A 14,682-nucleotide genomic window follows, 5' to 3' on the forward strand; every position below is an offset into this window, starting at 1 on the left:
CAAGGTGAAAGCCACACACACACACACACACACGCACGCACGCACGCACGCACACACACACACACCTACTGAGCCATTTAAACTAACACACGTCTTTGTGATGTGGAAGGAAAAAGCTACCCAGACGCTGGACCGCCACAGAGATGATGCTGGGCTGAGGACAACTGGGGGTCCCAGAGGTGTGAAGTATCTGCACTAACCAATGTGCCACCTGCTGTCTCCACTGAACATCGCTCTGTACTCTGGATATGGTGGCAGACTATTGCAACTCAGGCTTGAGCCTCCATTTTACTTAACTGGATTAAATGGTTTTAAAATGGATGGATAAAAGTTAAAATAAAAACCCTGACTGTTTTGTATTACAATCTGAAAACATCTCATATTACAACATCAATAGACACCACACTATTCAGGATATATGTTCCTTTGGTGCTATTGCTGAATTATCTGATGGGACACAGGACATCTTTCCATTTCACAATCTGTTCATCAGCCTCTGGACGGCAGCAGATGCACAAAATCGCATTTCCTCGTCTCCCGTTGCTTTTCCAGGGCTACCACCAACTGTTCTGGAGATAACGCAGTAAGATCTGATAAGACACATTTCATATCCGTAGCAAAACATGATTTAATAAGTTTCATCATAAGTGGCCATAAAATGGCATTAGTAAAGTTCAAATTTCATAAAGGGTATTTTTATCAATATATTTTTTTTCTTTTTCTGTGAAGCAACACACTGGAAAATGACAGATCAAAAAACACCAGTCATGGCTTACAATTAAAAAGGAATATCATCAAGCCCATGGAGCGGTGGTTAGTGCTGTCACATGGATCCAGCATTCTGGCTTTGGCTCCCACATTGCCATCCGTGTGGAGTTTGCAGGTTTTCCGCGTGTCTGTTTCAGTTTTTCTCTGGTACTCCGCGGGTCCACAGACAGACACACGGGTGAGGTCAGCTGGCAAATTAAAGAGGCAGGCAGTGGTGTGGCATGGTGGTTGAGGCTTTGAATTTCAAAACCTAAGGCTGTTGGATCAAATCCCACTACTGACACCAAGTGACCATGAGCAAGTCACTTCACCTGCCTGTGCGCCAATTGGAAAAAAAACAAAAATGAGCCAATTGGGGGCGGCACAGTGGCGCAGTGGGTAGTGCTGCTGCCTCGTAATTTGGAGACCCGGGTTCGCTTCCTGGGTCCTCCCTGCGTGGAATCTGCATGTTCTCCCTGTGTCTGCGTGGGTTTCCTCCAAAAGTCCAAAGACTCCATGCAGGTCAGGTGGATTGGCGATTAAAAATTGTGCTTGGTGTGTGTGTGTGTGTGCCCTGTGGTGGGCTGGCGCCCTGCCCGGAGTTTTTCCTGCCTTGCACCCTGTGTTGGCTGGGTTTGGCTCCAGCAGACCCCCCGTGACCCTGTAGTTAGGATATAGTGGGTTGGATAATGGATGGATGGAGGAGCCAATTGGGTCTCCAGTCTTGTAAGTCGCCTTGGATAAAGAAGTCAGCTAAATAATAAGTAATAGAAATAATAATTAAATGTTAGTTTTATCCAGTGTTGGATTTCTGGCTTACACCTAAAACTGCTGGCAAAGAGATGATACCATTAACTACAGCACCCCCTTCGTGACCCACAGTGACAATGCCTGACTCAGGCGAGCTCAAAAGGTGACCCTCTGACGTGCTTTTGTGACAGTGGTCTAAATTAATTACAAATATAAAACACAGAATAATGGATCACATATATATTCAGCCCCTTTTACAGGACACCACTAAATCATCACTGGGGTAAAGTCCCATCATTGATTCAGTGGAGGTCATCCATCTGAGGGTCTCAGGTAATTGTATCCCGGAGGTCCCACTTGTGGGGAAGTCAGTATGGGGACAGGAACTCCAGAAAAAGTCAGGGGATGGAGACAAGAAGACACCTAAGTCACTGAATGTCCAGTTACATTGGCCAGAAAGAAATGCAAAGAGTGTGGGACGGTTGGAAATCGGCGAGGGCGGGCCGTATCACAAGAACTGAAGAAGATGAGCGAGGAAGACCTCTGAACACCAAAGGAGTCACAAGCTACACTGTAAGACACTGGAGAGACTGCGCGCCCCCTATGAATATTTCCCAATGCATCAAGAGAGGATGGTGGCACAAGGGTTTCGTTCACCCTGTGGAGTCCATGGCGTGTCATTCCAGTCTTATCTTAAATCGTATCGATGAACTTTGGGGTTGTTGTTTATGGAGGTGATTGTTAGTCCATGGAGCATCAAGACCATCAGTGAGCTGCAGAATGAAGTGCGTAGCTCAAGGAGTTTTAAACGTACCTCTTACTTTCATCACTTCAAGTACCGAAAGGCCTTTCAAAAGTTGGGGGGGTCTCTCTCTCCACTTGTTCAGTACTGGCATACCACACGACTGTGCTCCTTCAGATGGCTCCTCCCACTCTCACAGCTTCACCACACCCACATTTACATCCCATAAATGCCTACCAGGGCTACAGCACACTGCAAGTTCTTAGGACCACCATATGAATTACTAGGAAAGGACCCCTACTCTCAAAACAGCCTCAATTCTTCATGGTTTGGATTCCACAAGAGGTCTTAAACTCAACGGAATGATTGAATCCCACCATTTCTGCAGCTGTCAAGCTACAAATCTCCTGTTCCCAAAGGATTTGGATACGGTGGACTGGGAAGACCACCCGTCTGGGGCAGGTAGATATGTAAATCACTCCCTTTCCTGACCAGGACACCTGTCCTCCTTCTACGCAGTGTGGCGGGCGGCTGGGACCCTTACCCAGCTGGGACACGCAGAGTGTGGAGGGAGCAGGTTTGGAGTATTATCAGGACAGCTCCTCCCCTGGGGCTGACAGAGGGTAGCCCCCTTGGTTTCCTGCAGGGCATGAGCATGGGAGCTCAATCCCTGTTGGAACCCGTGACCACCACCAGGGGGTGCATGGACCTTTCCTTGTTAGGCACCTGGAGTCCTCGCGGGTGCCCTATAAAAAGGGGCCAGACCCCACCATTCGATGGCCAGAGTCGGGAGGAAGAGGACAAAGCCTGAGGAAGAGTGGAGGGTGAAGGACTGGTGGCAAGAAGAGACTGTGTGTTGGTGTGTCGTGCATTTTAAAACTGTAAATAAAGGCATGGAGTGTGGCACACTGGTGTCCTGCCTGTCTGTGTCCTGTCCGGGTGGGCGTCACAACAGGTAATCCTAATAACTGGCTCAGTGAGCGCATAATGAATTTCTCTATGAAAATCAGCACAAAACAAACAGGAACAAAAAAATAGATTAAAAAATATAAGGTGTACCTTGATTAATATCGGGCCTTTTCATCGAAAGTGAAGTGGTCCCGAGATTGCCAAGGGTAAAGATATTTCTGATAAGCATGGAACCCCTAGACATTGGCGGACCATCACGGTGGATAATGGAGGGCGGCTTCCACACAAACCCAATAACTGGCATTAAAATTCCATCCTCACGATCATCACCTCGCAGCTCTCTGTGTGGCGAAGTTAAAAGACTGCAAAACCGAGACGCAATCTACAGCCGCTGCATAAAATAACTAATTATTATGGTTTTATATTCAGGGAAAACAAAATCTTCAGCTACAGTGTGAGTGGAAAAAAAAAACCAAGGCATTTAAAAATAAGGCATTACTCAGGATTACACGGCTGGCTGGCAACATTTTTAGGAAAAGCACATTTCACATCATTAGAGGGACCCGCCACGTGACGCCGATGTGATAAAAGCAGCGCACTGGAGCAGCTCGCTCGTTTGCACAAGCTCCCTAAGGGACCAGGCTGGGGTTGTTATTAAAGACCGGGGGTCTTTGCTTTGTGTCGTCCTTGGCAGCTCGCGGCAGTGGCTGCTGCTGTTTGTTATGCCAGCCCAGTCGCGCTCGCCACCCTCTCCGCAGTGCTAACGGCACTGCAGTCACTGCATCACGGCGAGGAGGGACGCCTTATTGTAGGGAATGGGGCTGCCAGCTGAGACGAGGGCATGTGAGAAGGCTCAAGTTGTGTTTAATAGCAGTGGCTTTACTGCGGTCCTGCCAACCACGCCATGCCACTGGTTAATGGCAGAGTAGACGAGATTATCGACTGGATTAAAATGACAGTTACAGTAACTGCCTTCCTCGCTCTTACATATCGCTCTGATGTTCATAAGGACAAAAAAAAAAACCAACGTTATTACATGTTATAGTAACACTAAATACTGTGGCCTGTAGGGGGCATCATAGCTCCCTTAATCCCCTGACACAACTTCACGACGCAAACCAAAGGCGTTCATTCAACTGCATGTTCACAAGATTTCTAGTTTCTTTACTTCTATATCGTACAATAAAGCGCCTCCTCCTTCATCTCCCCTGAAGACTCATCCACTTCCTACCGAATGGACTTCTGTCAATACTTACGTTACGATCGAGGACACGCACATCTTCAGCATATATTTGATGATCGCCTGAACTGCATCTCATAGTTTGTACAGTTTCAGTGCTGGGTGACTGACTTCATCACAGTCATCATTATTATTGAGATGAAGGTACTCATAACTGTGAAAGGAAAAACCTGCCATCCCAGCATGGGACGCCAACCCATCCGGGACAGGCCCACATAGATCCTCAAATCCAGTTAACGCCCGAGGCTAAATTTGGTGGGGGGGCAAGGCTTCATTTGTGTCTTTTTCAATGAGGGAGCCTGCAGTTACTCTAGTCCAAGTCTCCATTGTTGAGGTGTAAGGGCCGGGATATACTTGGCGCTACGTGATGCGTACCCTGCTGCTGAATACCGTATATACTGTACTCGCATTTAAGTTCTCCCGTATTTCACCGTATGATTTCTGGTATTTTAGCATGTCGGGCGTATAAGTCGAATGCGGACAACTCCCGCTATTGGTCCAAGAGATTATGATATGCTGACGCCCACCGGAGAGAGTAACCACGGAGCAAACGGCCTTTTTCTTCAATGTATGGTGCCTACGTGACCACACGGTGATACCCGAACTATTCCGAAGTGACGTCTGCACTGTTTTGTGTTTTTTGTATCTCACACCCTCATACACCTTGATCGTAAGAGAATCCCTCATCTATGATGGAGCGTTCGATCAGAAGAAAATATGAAGCTGGTTTTAAATTAAAAGTCATTAAAATGGCGAAAGAAATTGGTAACTGTGCTGCTGCAACAAAATTCGATGTGTCTGAGAAACTGGTGAGAGATTGAAGGAGGCAAGAAGATGTACAAAAAAAAAAAAAATTAAGTGTTGCATTTTTGAACGGGTGTAAAAGTCGGGGTCTGATTTTATGATTGACTTTTTTCGGGTTTCAAGATGCGAGTATATACGGTGTATTTGCATGCATACTTTATGTAAATCTAGAGGATTCCACTAGGTGGCAGTGCGAGATGCTCTTGCAAAGGCAATCGTGACACAGAAGACGGTATGTGAGACCTTTAAACGTATGGCGTCATTACGATGGGGAATATGTGACGCTCGTATTGCCTATGTGAGAAATGGATGAAGACAAGTACCACGAAAACTTTTGTATGTCAGCTTTTAAGTTTGATGATTTGCTCCACCACATCGGACCATTCATCGAACATCGAAGCCTGTTGGAGCTGCAATGTGGCATGTAGTCACACTGTGTTATCTTGCACCTGCCAAATCTCCACGTCTTTTCTTGGACATTTTCCCTCGCAAATTTGCTTCCACTTGGTCTTACACGTTTCCATATCCACTTTCAAAGAGCTGCCGATTTGATGCCAGCTGTTCTGACAGGCATGTTTGTTGCTACGGAGATGTTGATAGTAAACAGCAATGTTCACGTCACGTACCAAAAACGTGGAACACGCATGCCACCCAAATTTTTTGCTGGTGCTGCAACTCATGGACGCATCGCGTTAATTTCTGACGATGTGCTCAGAGGACGCGTCAGTAGAGCACTGGGAACGCATGGCGGCCATGACATTCTGAGCGTCAAGTACAGCCCGGCCCTAAGACCTCATTGTTCTGCATTGGTGCATTGTGTTTAGTTTACTGGATTTGGATAAGCCAGAGGATTCATAATTACAGGGTCTTGCTTATTAACTGTTAGCTAAGAAGAAGTGTGTTTGATTAATTAGATCATTAGAACACTCGAGACGAGAACAGGCCATTCAGCCCAACAAAGCTCGCCAGTCCTATCCCCTTGTTTCCTCCAAGAAAACATCAAGTCGAGTTCTGAAAGTCCCCAACATCTTACTGTCCACCACACTACTTGGTCGCTTATTCCAGGTGTCTATCGTTCTTTGGGTAAAGAAAAATGTCTTAATGTTTGTGCGAAATTTACTCTTAACAAGTTTCCAACTGTGTCCCCATGTTCTTGATGAACTCATTTTAAAATACAAGTCTCGATCCACTGTACTAATTCCCTTCATAATTTTAAACACTTCAATCATGTCACCTCTTAATCTTCTTTTGCTTAAACTGTAAAGGCTCAGCTCTTTTAATCTTTCCTCATAACTCAACCCCTGTAGCCCTGAATCAGCCTAGTCGCTCTTCTCTGGACCTTTCTAGTGCTGCTATGTCCTTTTGTAGCCTGGAGACCAAAACTGCACACAGTACTCAAGATGAGGCCTCACCAGTGCATTATAAAGGTTGAGCAGAACCTCCTGTGACTTGTACTCCACACGTCAAGGCGCTATATAACCTGACATTCTGTTAGCCTTCTTAATGGCTTCTGAACACTGTCAGGAAGTTGATAGCTTAGAGTCCACTATGACTCCTAAATCCTTCTCATAAGGTGGACTCTCGATTTTCAGACCCCCATTGTGTATTCAAACCTAATATTTTTACTTCCTATGTGTAATTCTTTACATTTACTGACATTAAATTTCATCGTCCACAAATCTGCCCAAGCCTGTCTGCTATCCAAGTCCAAATTATCTGCTCATCCACCTCTCTTGGTATCATCTGCAAACTTAACCAACTTGTTCCTTATATTCCTATCTAAATCATTTATATATATTAAAATAGCAGCGGCCCAGCACTGCCCCTGTGGTCACCACTCTTAACATCGGCCAGTTCTGATGAGGTTCCTCGCACCATCACCCTCTGCTTCCTGTGTCTGAGCCAATTCTGCACCCATCTAAAAACATCACCCTGAACTCCCACTTCTTTTAACTTGATGCCCAACCTCTCATGTGGCACCTTATCAAATGCTTTCTGAAAGTCCAGATAAATAATATCATAAGCTCCACTTTGATCGTATCCTTTTGTTGCCTCCTCATAGAATTCCAACATGTTAGTAAAACATGACCTCCCTCTTCTGACCCCATGCTGACTGTTCAGAATAACTCCTGTCCTTGCCATGTGTTGCTCAATCTTATCCTTAATAATTCCTTCCATTAATTTTCCTGTGATGCATGTTGCTTACTGGCCTATAGTTGCTCTGATCTGCCCTGTCACCCTTTTTATATAATGGGATGATATTTGCCATTTTCCAGTCCTTCAGAATCTCTCCAGTGCACAGTGACTTCCTAAAAATATGTGTCAAGGGTTTATATCTGTACTCACTAGCCTCCTTAAGAACACGAGGATAAATATTATCTGGGCCTGGTGATTTGTTTGATTTCATCTTATTTAATCTGAGCAGCACTTCTCCTCTACAATTTCCAAATCCCTCAGTACCTCCTTAGTAGTCCCTGTTACTGCTCTGAGGTTATCCACTTGCTCACTTGTAAACACCTCAGAAAAATGTAAGTTTAGGGCATCTGCTATTTCATTGTCTGTATCTTTTAATTCCCTTTACTATTCCTGATGAACTTGACCTCCTCCTTAACTGTTCTTTTACTACTAAAATACTGAAAGAATCTCTTGGGGTCTTCTTTCACCTTATCTGCTATATTCCTCTCCAACTGTCTTTTAGCCTCCCTGATATCCTTCTTAATGGTTGCCCTCATGTTCTCATACGCGCTACGATTCTCTTTGCAGTCATTAGTCTTATATGCCTTATACAGCAGTTTTTTCCTTTGCAACTTCTTTTTTAAATCTTTATTAATCCACTGTGGAGTTTTTTAGTTTCCTATTAATCCAAAATTTAGGTCAGTATCTGTCCTGCATTACATGTCAAACATTTCTAAACCTGTTCCACTGCTCCTCGACTGTCTCCACATTTAAAAGCTTATCCCAGTCTATCCTACTTAGACTTTGTCACATCTGCTCAAAATTAGCCCTACCAAAGTTCAACTTAACAATTTTAGTCTTTGCATCTGTACTCTTACAAAATACTGAGAATTGTATTACATTATGGTCACTTGACCCTAGTGGTCCAATCACCTCTACACCCTCAATTCTATCCTGATTATTACAGAATACTAAATCCAGACAGGCTTCACCCGTGTTGGTGCTTTAACATGCTGTGTTAACAAACAGTCACTGATTACTTCTAAAAACTCCTGCTCTTGTGCTCCTCTATCTGCAAGGTTATCCCAGATAATTCAAATCCCCCATGACTATAATATCCCACTGTAAACTTGCCCTTTTAATACTATTAAAACAATGTGTGTTGAAATTACTGTCTGAATTGGGTGGTCTATAACACACTCCTAAAATAAGACCTCTTTCCCTAGTGCTTTCCAGGCGAGGCCACACGTCCTCACTAAGATGGGACTCATCATCCAACTGGAGAGGACTAACATTTAAATCCTGTTTGGCATAAACAGCAACCTCACCTCCTTTTCTTTTCTGTCTTCATCCATCCATCCATCGTCTTCCGCTTATCCGAGATCGGGTCATAGTGGCAGCAGCTTGAACAGAGATACCCAGACTTCCTTCTCCCCAGCCACTTCTTCTAGCCCAGGGGTGCTGCCCACACTTTTTCAGCTTGCGAGCTACTTGTAAATGACCAGGTCAAAATAATCTACCTACATTAAAAATGCTTTATTATACTGTATATATATATACAGTATATTCCTAAAAAATGTGTATACTCATTCCCATCTTTGTTATTTAGCCAGGTTTCCGTTATTGCTATAATATCATAATTACGCTCTGCTACAATCAACTCCAACTCACTTACCTTATTTTTGATACTTCTAGCATTAAGGCAAGCTATTTTTAATATGATACTCCTTCTACATTTACATGTTTGCTTAGAATTTACATTACTATGCTTTTTTATTTCAACACCGTTGTTTGTTCTTCCATCTATAGATCTAAACCTGGCCTGTCCGAAATAATTCACTTCTAATTAAAAAAGTGGCCTCAGCAAAAATGTGCGGCCAATGCAGCCCTGCAGGAGTCGAGTTTGATGTCGTTGCTTGAAAAGAAGAAAAAAAAACAAATCATCCTATCACTTGACTACTTATTTTCTCTTGATATATGAAGAAAAATAAAAAAACGGCTAAGGTTAAAATCACACAGATAACACATTCATACGTGGGTGGTGTTAGAATTCTTTCGCTTTCTTAATTAGGCCGACAATTGTTTTCACCAGAAAAGTGAAAATATTTGGAAAAAGATACTTCATCGCTCATGAATAAGCTAGAAACCAATAAACTATAGACTGAAGGTCAAGTGTGCACTGAAGAGTATGGAGAGTGAATTCCGCTACTCCAGATAAGAGATATGAACTTTGTAAATATTGGTGGCCACAACCGGAACAGGACTAGGCGGGATTCGGCCCCGTCAAGCATATGTGACGTATGGGAAAGAGGCTATGCCCAGGGCAACTGGGAAATATTGGTGGAACCAATTGAAGGCAGGATAGCGGGGAATGGAATGATAGGGCATCAGATGACAGGGACAAACGTGTTGGGAGATAAGAATTGCAACAACAGTATGGTTTGCCCATCCTTGGGCGCTCGTTTCACATGAGTCGAGTCCGTGTATGCATCACGCAATGAAAACCCGATTCTGCTGCCTTCCTGAGACTCCGTGTGCCTTCTACAGAAAAGTCGGGCTACCGAGACCTCTGCCATGACACATTCTCTGCAGTTGCTAGCATATGACACAGAAGAAGAACAGCAATCCTGCTTCCTCTCACATGCTCCCTGATCTTGAATCACTGAACTTTATAAACACTATTTTACTACATACTAGGTGGCCCCCGCGGCTCTGCCCGCATCTTAGTGAAAATGAACAGTAAGGCGGGCCCTGCCAGGCTCCGCTCTCCTGACGTCGCACTTCCTCCTCTCCTCGGCTCGTAGCGTCTCTGCCGGATTAGCACAAATACATTCCAGAACCCCCCACGAAAGGTGAAAATCCGCGTTGTAAAAACCATATGTTCATATGGTTAGTTTTATATATTTTAAGCCCTTATAAACTCTCCCACACTCTTATAAACATTTCCCGCACAGTGATACAGCATAAACCCTTCATATTCTCTTAGATATTAGGTAAGATTTGTTGAAATTACGTATGTAAACACACTGTTTATATACAGTAAAACCTAAATATTATTGTAAAGATATAGAGCGTCTCCGATAGCACATATGTTACAGCCATTACGATAGACAGATCGTTTTGGAGACACAATGAAGGGCTTGACTACACACAAAGATAAACACAAAAGAGCACAAAAGTTAACTCTTTACACAGCGAAACACGTTGATGCTGAACGAGCGAGACGAGACTTCCTGGTTAACGCCACGAATCGAATTTGGCGCTCCGTCGCTGAGCCAATCAGCACACAGGAACTTAACTGCGTGCTCTGATTGGTTAGCTTCTCAGCCATCCGCCAATAGCGTCCCTTGTATGAAATCAACTGGGCAAACCAACTGAGGAAGCATGTACCATAAATTAAAAGACCCATTGTCCATGGAAACCCGCGAATCAGCGAAAAATCTACGTTACATATTTAGATATGCTTACATATAAAATCCGCGATAGAGTGAAGCCGCAAAAGTTGAAGCGCGATATAGCGAGGGATTACTGTATATCGCTCCTGCAAAAGAATTATGATGAGAGAAGTCGCAAATTGTTCAAGCAAATTATATCTGTGAAGTAGTTCTCTCGTGAAAAACAGACAGACAGACGTTGAATTTTATATATATACTAGCCGTACTCCGCGACTTCGCCCGTGTAGAAGTGAAACAGGACAGTGAGGAGGGCCCCGCCCAGCTCCCCACTCCTGACGTCACGCTTCCTCCTCTCCTCGGCCCGCAGCCTCTATCTCAGATTAGCATGAATATATCGCTCCTGCAAGCGAACTTTGATTCTTAGAGCGATCAGAGAAGTTGCAAAATCAACTGGAATGTTCAAGCAAATTCTAGAAAAAAAAATGATCTAAATCCGTGAAGTAGTTCTGTCATTAGCTAGCTAAGCGGAGGTGAGATACACTCCCCGAGGCTGGCAAGTGAGTGAGGAGGGTCCCGCCCAGCTGTGAGTCTCTCAGATTTGCACAAATAAATCGGTACCACAAGCAAACTATGATACTTAGCGTAATGAGAGAAGTCGTAAAATCAACCGGAATGTTCAAGCAAATTCTAGAAAAAAACCCGATCTGAATCCGTTAAGTAGTTTTCTTGTGAAAAACAGACATAAATACAGACAGACATTGGATTTTATATATATATACACTCACCTAAAGGATTATTAGGAACACCTGTTCAATCTCTCATTAATGCAATTATCTAATCAACCAATCACATGGCAGTTGCTTCAATGCATTTAGGGGTGTGGTCCTGGTCAAGACAATCTCCTGAACTCCAAACTGAATGTCAGAATGGCAAAGAAAGGCGATTTAAGCAATTTGGAGCGTGGCATGGTTGTTGGTGCCAGACGGGCCGGTCTGAGTATTTCACAGTCTGCTCAGTTACTGGGATTTTCACACACAACCATTTCTAGGGTTTACAAAGAATGGTGTGAAAAGGGAAAAACATCCAGTATGCGGCAGTCCTGTGGGCGAAAATGCCTTGTTGATGCTAGAGGTCAGAGGAGAATGAATGGGCCGACTGATTCAAGCTGATAGGAGAGCAACTTTGACTGAAATAACCACTCGTTACAACCGAGGTATGCAGAAAAGCATTTGTGAAGCCACAACACGCACAACCTTGAGGCAGATGGGCTACAACAGCAGAAGACCCCACCGGGTACCACTCATCTCCACTACAAATAGGAAAAAGAGGCTACAATTTGCACGAGCTCACCAAAATTGGACAGTTGAAGACTGGAAAAATGTTGCCTGGTCTGATGAGTCTCGATTTCTGTTGAGACATTCAAATGGTAGAGTCAGAATTTGGCGTAAACAGAATGAGAACATGGATCCATCATGCCTTGTTACCACTGTGCAGGCTGGTGGTGGTGGTGTAATGGTGTGGGGGATGTTTTCTTGGCACACTTTAGGCCCCTTAGTGCCAAATGGGCATCGTTTAAATGCCACGGGCTACCTGAGCATTGTTTCTGACCATGTCCATCCCTTCATGACCACCATGTACCCATCCTCTGATGGCTACTTCCAGCAGGATAATGCACCATGTCACAAAGCATATATATATGCAGTGGGGGGGGCACCCTGCCCAGGGTTTGTTTCCTAACCTTGTGCCCTGTGTTGGCTGGGATTGGCTCCAGCAGACCCCCATGACCCTGTAGTTAGGATATAGCTGGATGGATGGATGGATGGATGGATGGATAGATAGATAGATATTAACTTAACATGGTGAGGAGCATTTCTGAATGTATATTTTTTTTCATTCTAATATAATGAACACTTATCCCTCTAATTTAATTTATAAGTAACAAAACAGCCTTCCACAAACATAACCGAATGTCCACAAAACATGAAAAAGAATAATTCCAAAAAAAGAACAAAAGCTACAAGTAAACACATAAACCAGAGTTGATACATAATAAACATCTCATAAGCCAATTCGAGTGAGATTTCTCATGGCCAGAGAGTGGCCGCATGTCATAAGGCTGGGGGCCCAAATGAGATGAGCTGATGTCCCCTTTTGACCTCCCAAGAACATTCAGTAGGCCTGATGACGGTCTGGCAGATGTTGTGATCCCTGTGGAGCTGGCAAATGAATTTGTCTTAATGGCCATTAGATTTGTCACTTTAAATGACACAGCAGGGCAGGACCATGAATACTGTCCATAATGGTAGGCTCTTATTTATCCACAAATCTCAATTCTAATACCCGGCTCCCGAGCACATTCCAGCAGCACATGGCAAGGACCATCCTTCAATGGTGGGGCTACTCCAGGACAAAGCACACTTCCCAAAAGCCGAACGGCATTGCACATATAAGGGGCAGGCAACACAATACAGACCAACAGGATTTTAATATTTTTGTTTTCTATGCTTTTCACTTCAAAAGCATTACATTACATCAGGGTCTCCGCTCCTAACAATGATGGAAGATAAGAATTCTTAATAAATGAGGCCAAGAAGCAGTGCTGCCATCTATTCACAAAAATGCGATTTAATTATTAAGCAGTGTTGACATTAGAGATTCATAACTCTGTGCTGTCAGAGATACCAACACGCAGCGGTGCAGGCAGCCAGCAAACCCACGCGGACGCTGCTTTCAATTTAATGCACACTGTAACAATAAGAATAAATCTTAGGGCGACATGAAGATCTATTGGTGTTATCGATGACTCCATCCAAACTGTGCTAGGAAAAAATAGTAGAAGCTGTATTGACATTGTCACTCTTAAGGCCGTGTCACATTTGTCACACATGGACACTCAAGAGACAACTCTAACACTTACCTGATGGTCATTCTACTCCCAGCCACGGGATGGCGCTCTACTTAACTGCCTCTCCTTTTCATCCTCCCTCTCTAGATCAGAAGATTGATGGTCGAAAGACCTCTGATCTGCCCAATCTGGTGGCAGTCAATTGAAAAGATGCCCCCCATAACTGTACCAATTGTGCAATTTTATTTTTCCCATCAATTATACCAACTCTTAACGATCTCTTTCGTTGTCTTACTACTTCACATTAATTAACTTTGCCAGGGAGTTTCAGTCTTAGCAAGTTAAGGGGGCAGTCGGTGGTACACTCCTGTGATCAATAGTCGACTAGAGTGACATGCCCAGTGACTCGTTCCAGCTTGTCTGCGACTCAACGCGACAACAGCAAACAGGGTTGATTTTGATTTTAGTCATAGTGGTGGGCTCTGTGGGCATAACAGCAGAAGACCACTGAATGCTGATCTCAAAGAACAATGCATAGAATGTAGCGACGAGGAATAAGGAACCTGATAAACAGAAGACGAGCTCGTGTGTCTGATGTCTCGGGTTTTATGAACCATGACCAAATGGGGGGAAAAAAAAAGAAAAGGGCTGAACTCACCGTGTCTGTTAACTCTTCATTCTGCAGTGGCACTATTGGGCAGCATGCTATATGCCGTCTGAGGTGGGTTGGCGCCCTGCCCGGGATTGGTTCCTGCCTTGCGCCCTGTGTTGACTGGGATTGGCTCCAGCAGACCCCCGTGAGCCTGTGTTCGGATTCAGAGGGTTGGAAAATGGATGGATGGATGCTATATGCTGTCAGCTGTGCTGTAAAGTCGGCATGCTGTCGCTAGGTTTGACATGCCTGGTGATTTCAGTCGTGTAAACTGACACAGTCCAACAATGAGATCAGCAGCTGCAGTCGTCAAACGTGACAAACCCTACGAGTAGAACTGACAGAATGTCATTGGCTTTACAGTACGCTGTGACGCACGACAAAGGTGGGCTTGTAATTACACTGTGTGCTGCTATAAGGCTA

General features: G+C 44.2%; 1 protein-coding gene across 5 annotated transcripts in view; it reads right to left on the reverse strand.

The window, feature by feature from the left end:
• Nucleotides 1–14,682, reverse strand: part of LOC120517012 (shieldin complex subunit 1-like) — a 94,226-nt gene that overhangs the window by 31,119 nt on the left and 48,425 nt on the right. The gene's annotated exons all lie outside the window — the stretch shown is intronic.

The sequence above is a fragment of the Polypterus senegalus genome, chromosome 16 (genome assembly GCF_016835505.1).
Source record: "Polypterus senegalus isolate Bchr_013 chromosome 16, ASM1683550v1, whole genome shotgun sequence".
In the NCBI taxonomy this organism is placed as follows: domain Eukaryota; kingdom Metazoa; phylum Chordata; class Cladistia; order Polypteriformes; family Polypteridae; genus Polypterus; species Polypterus senegalus.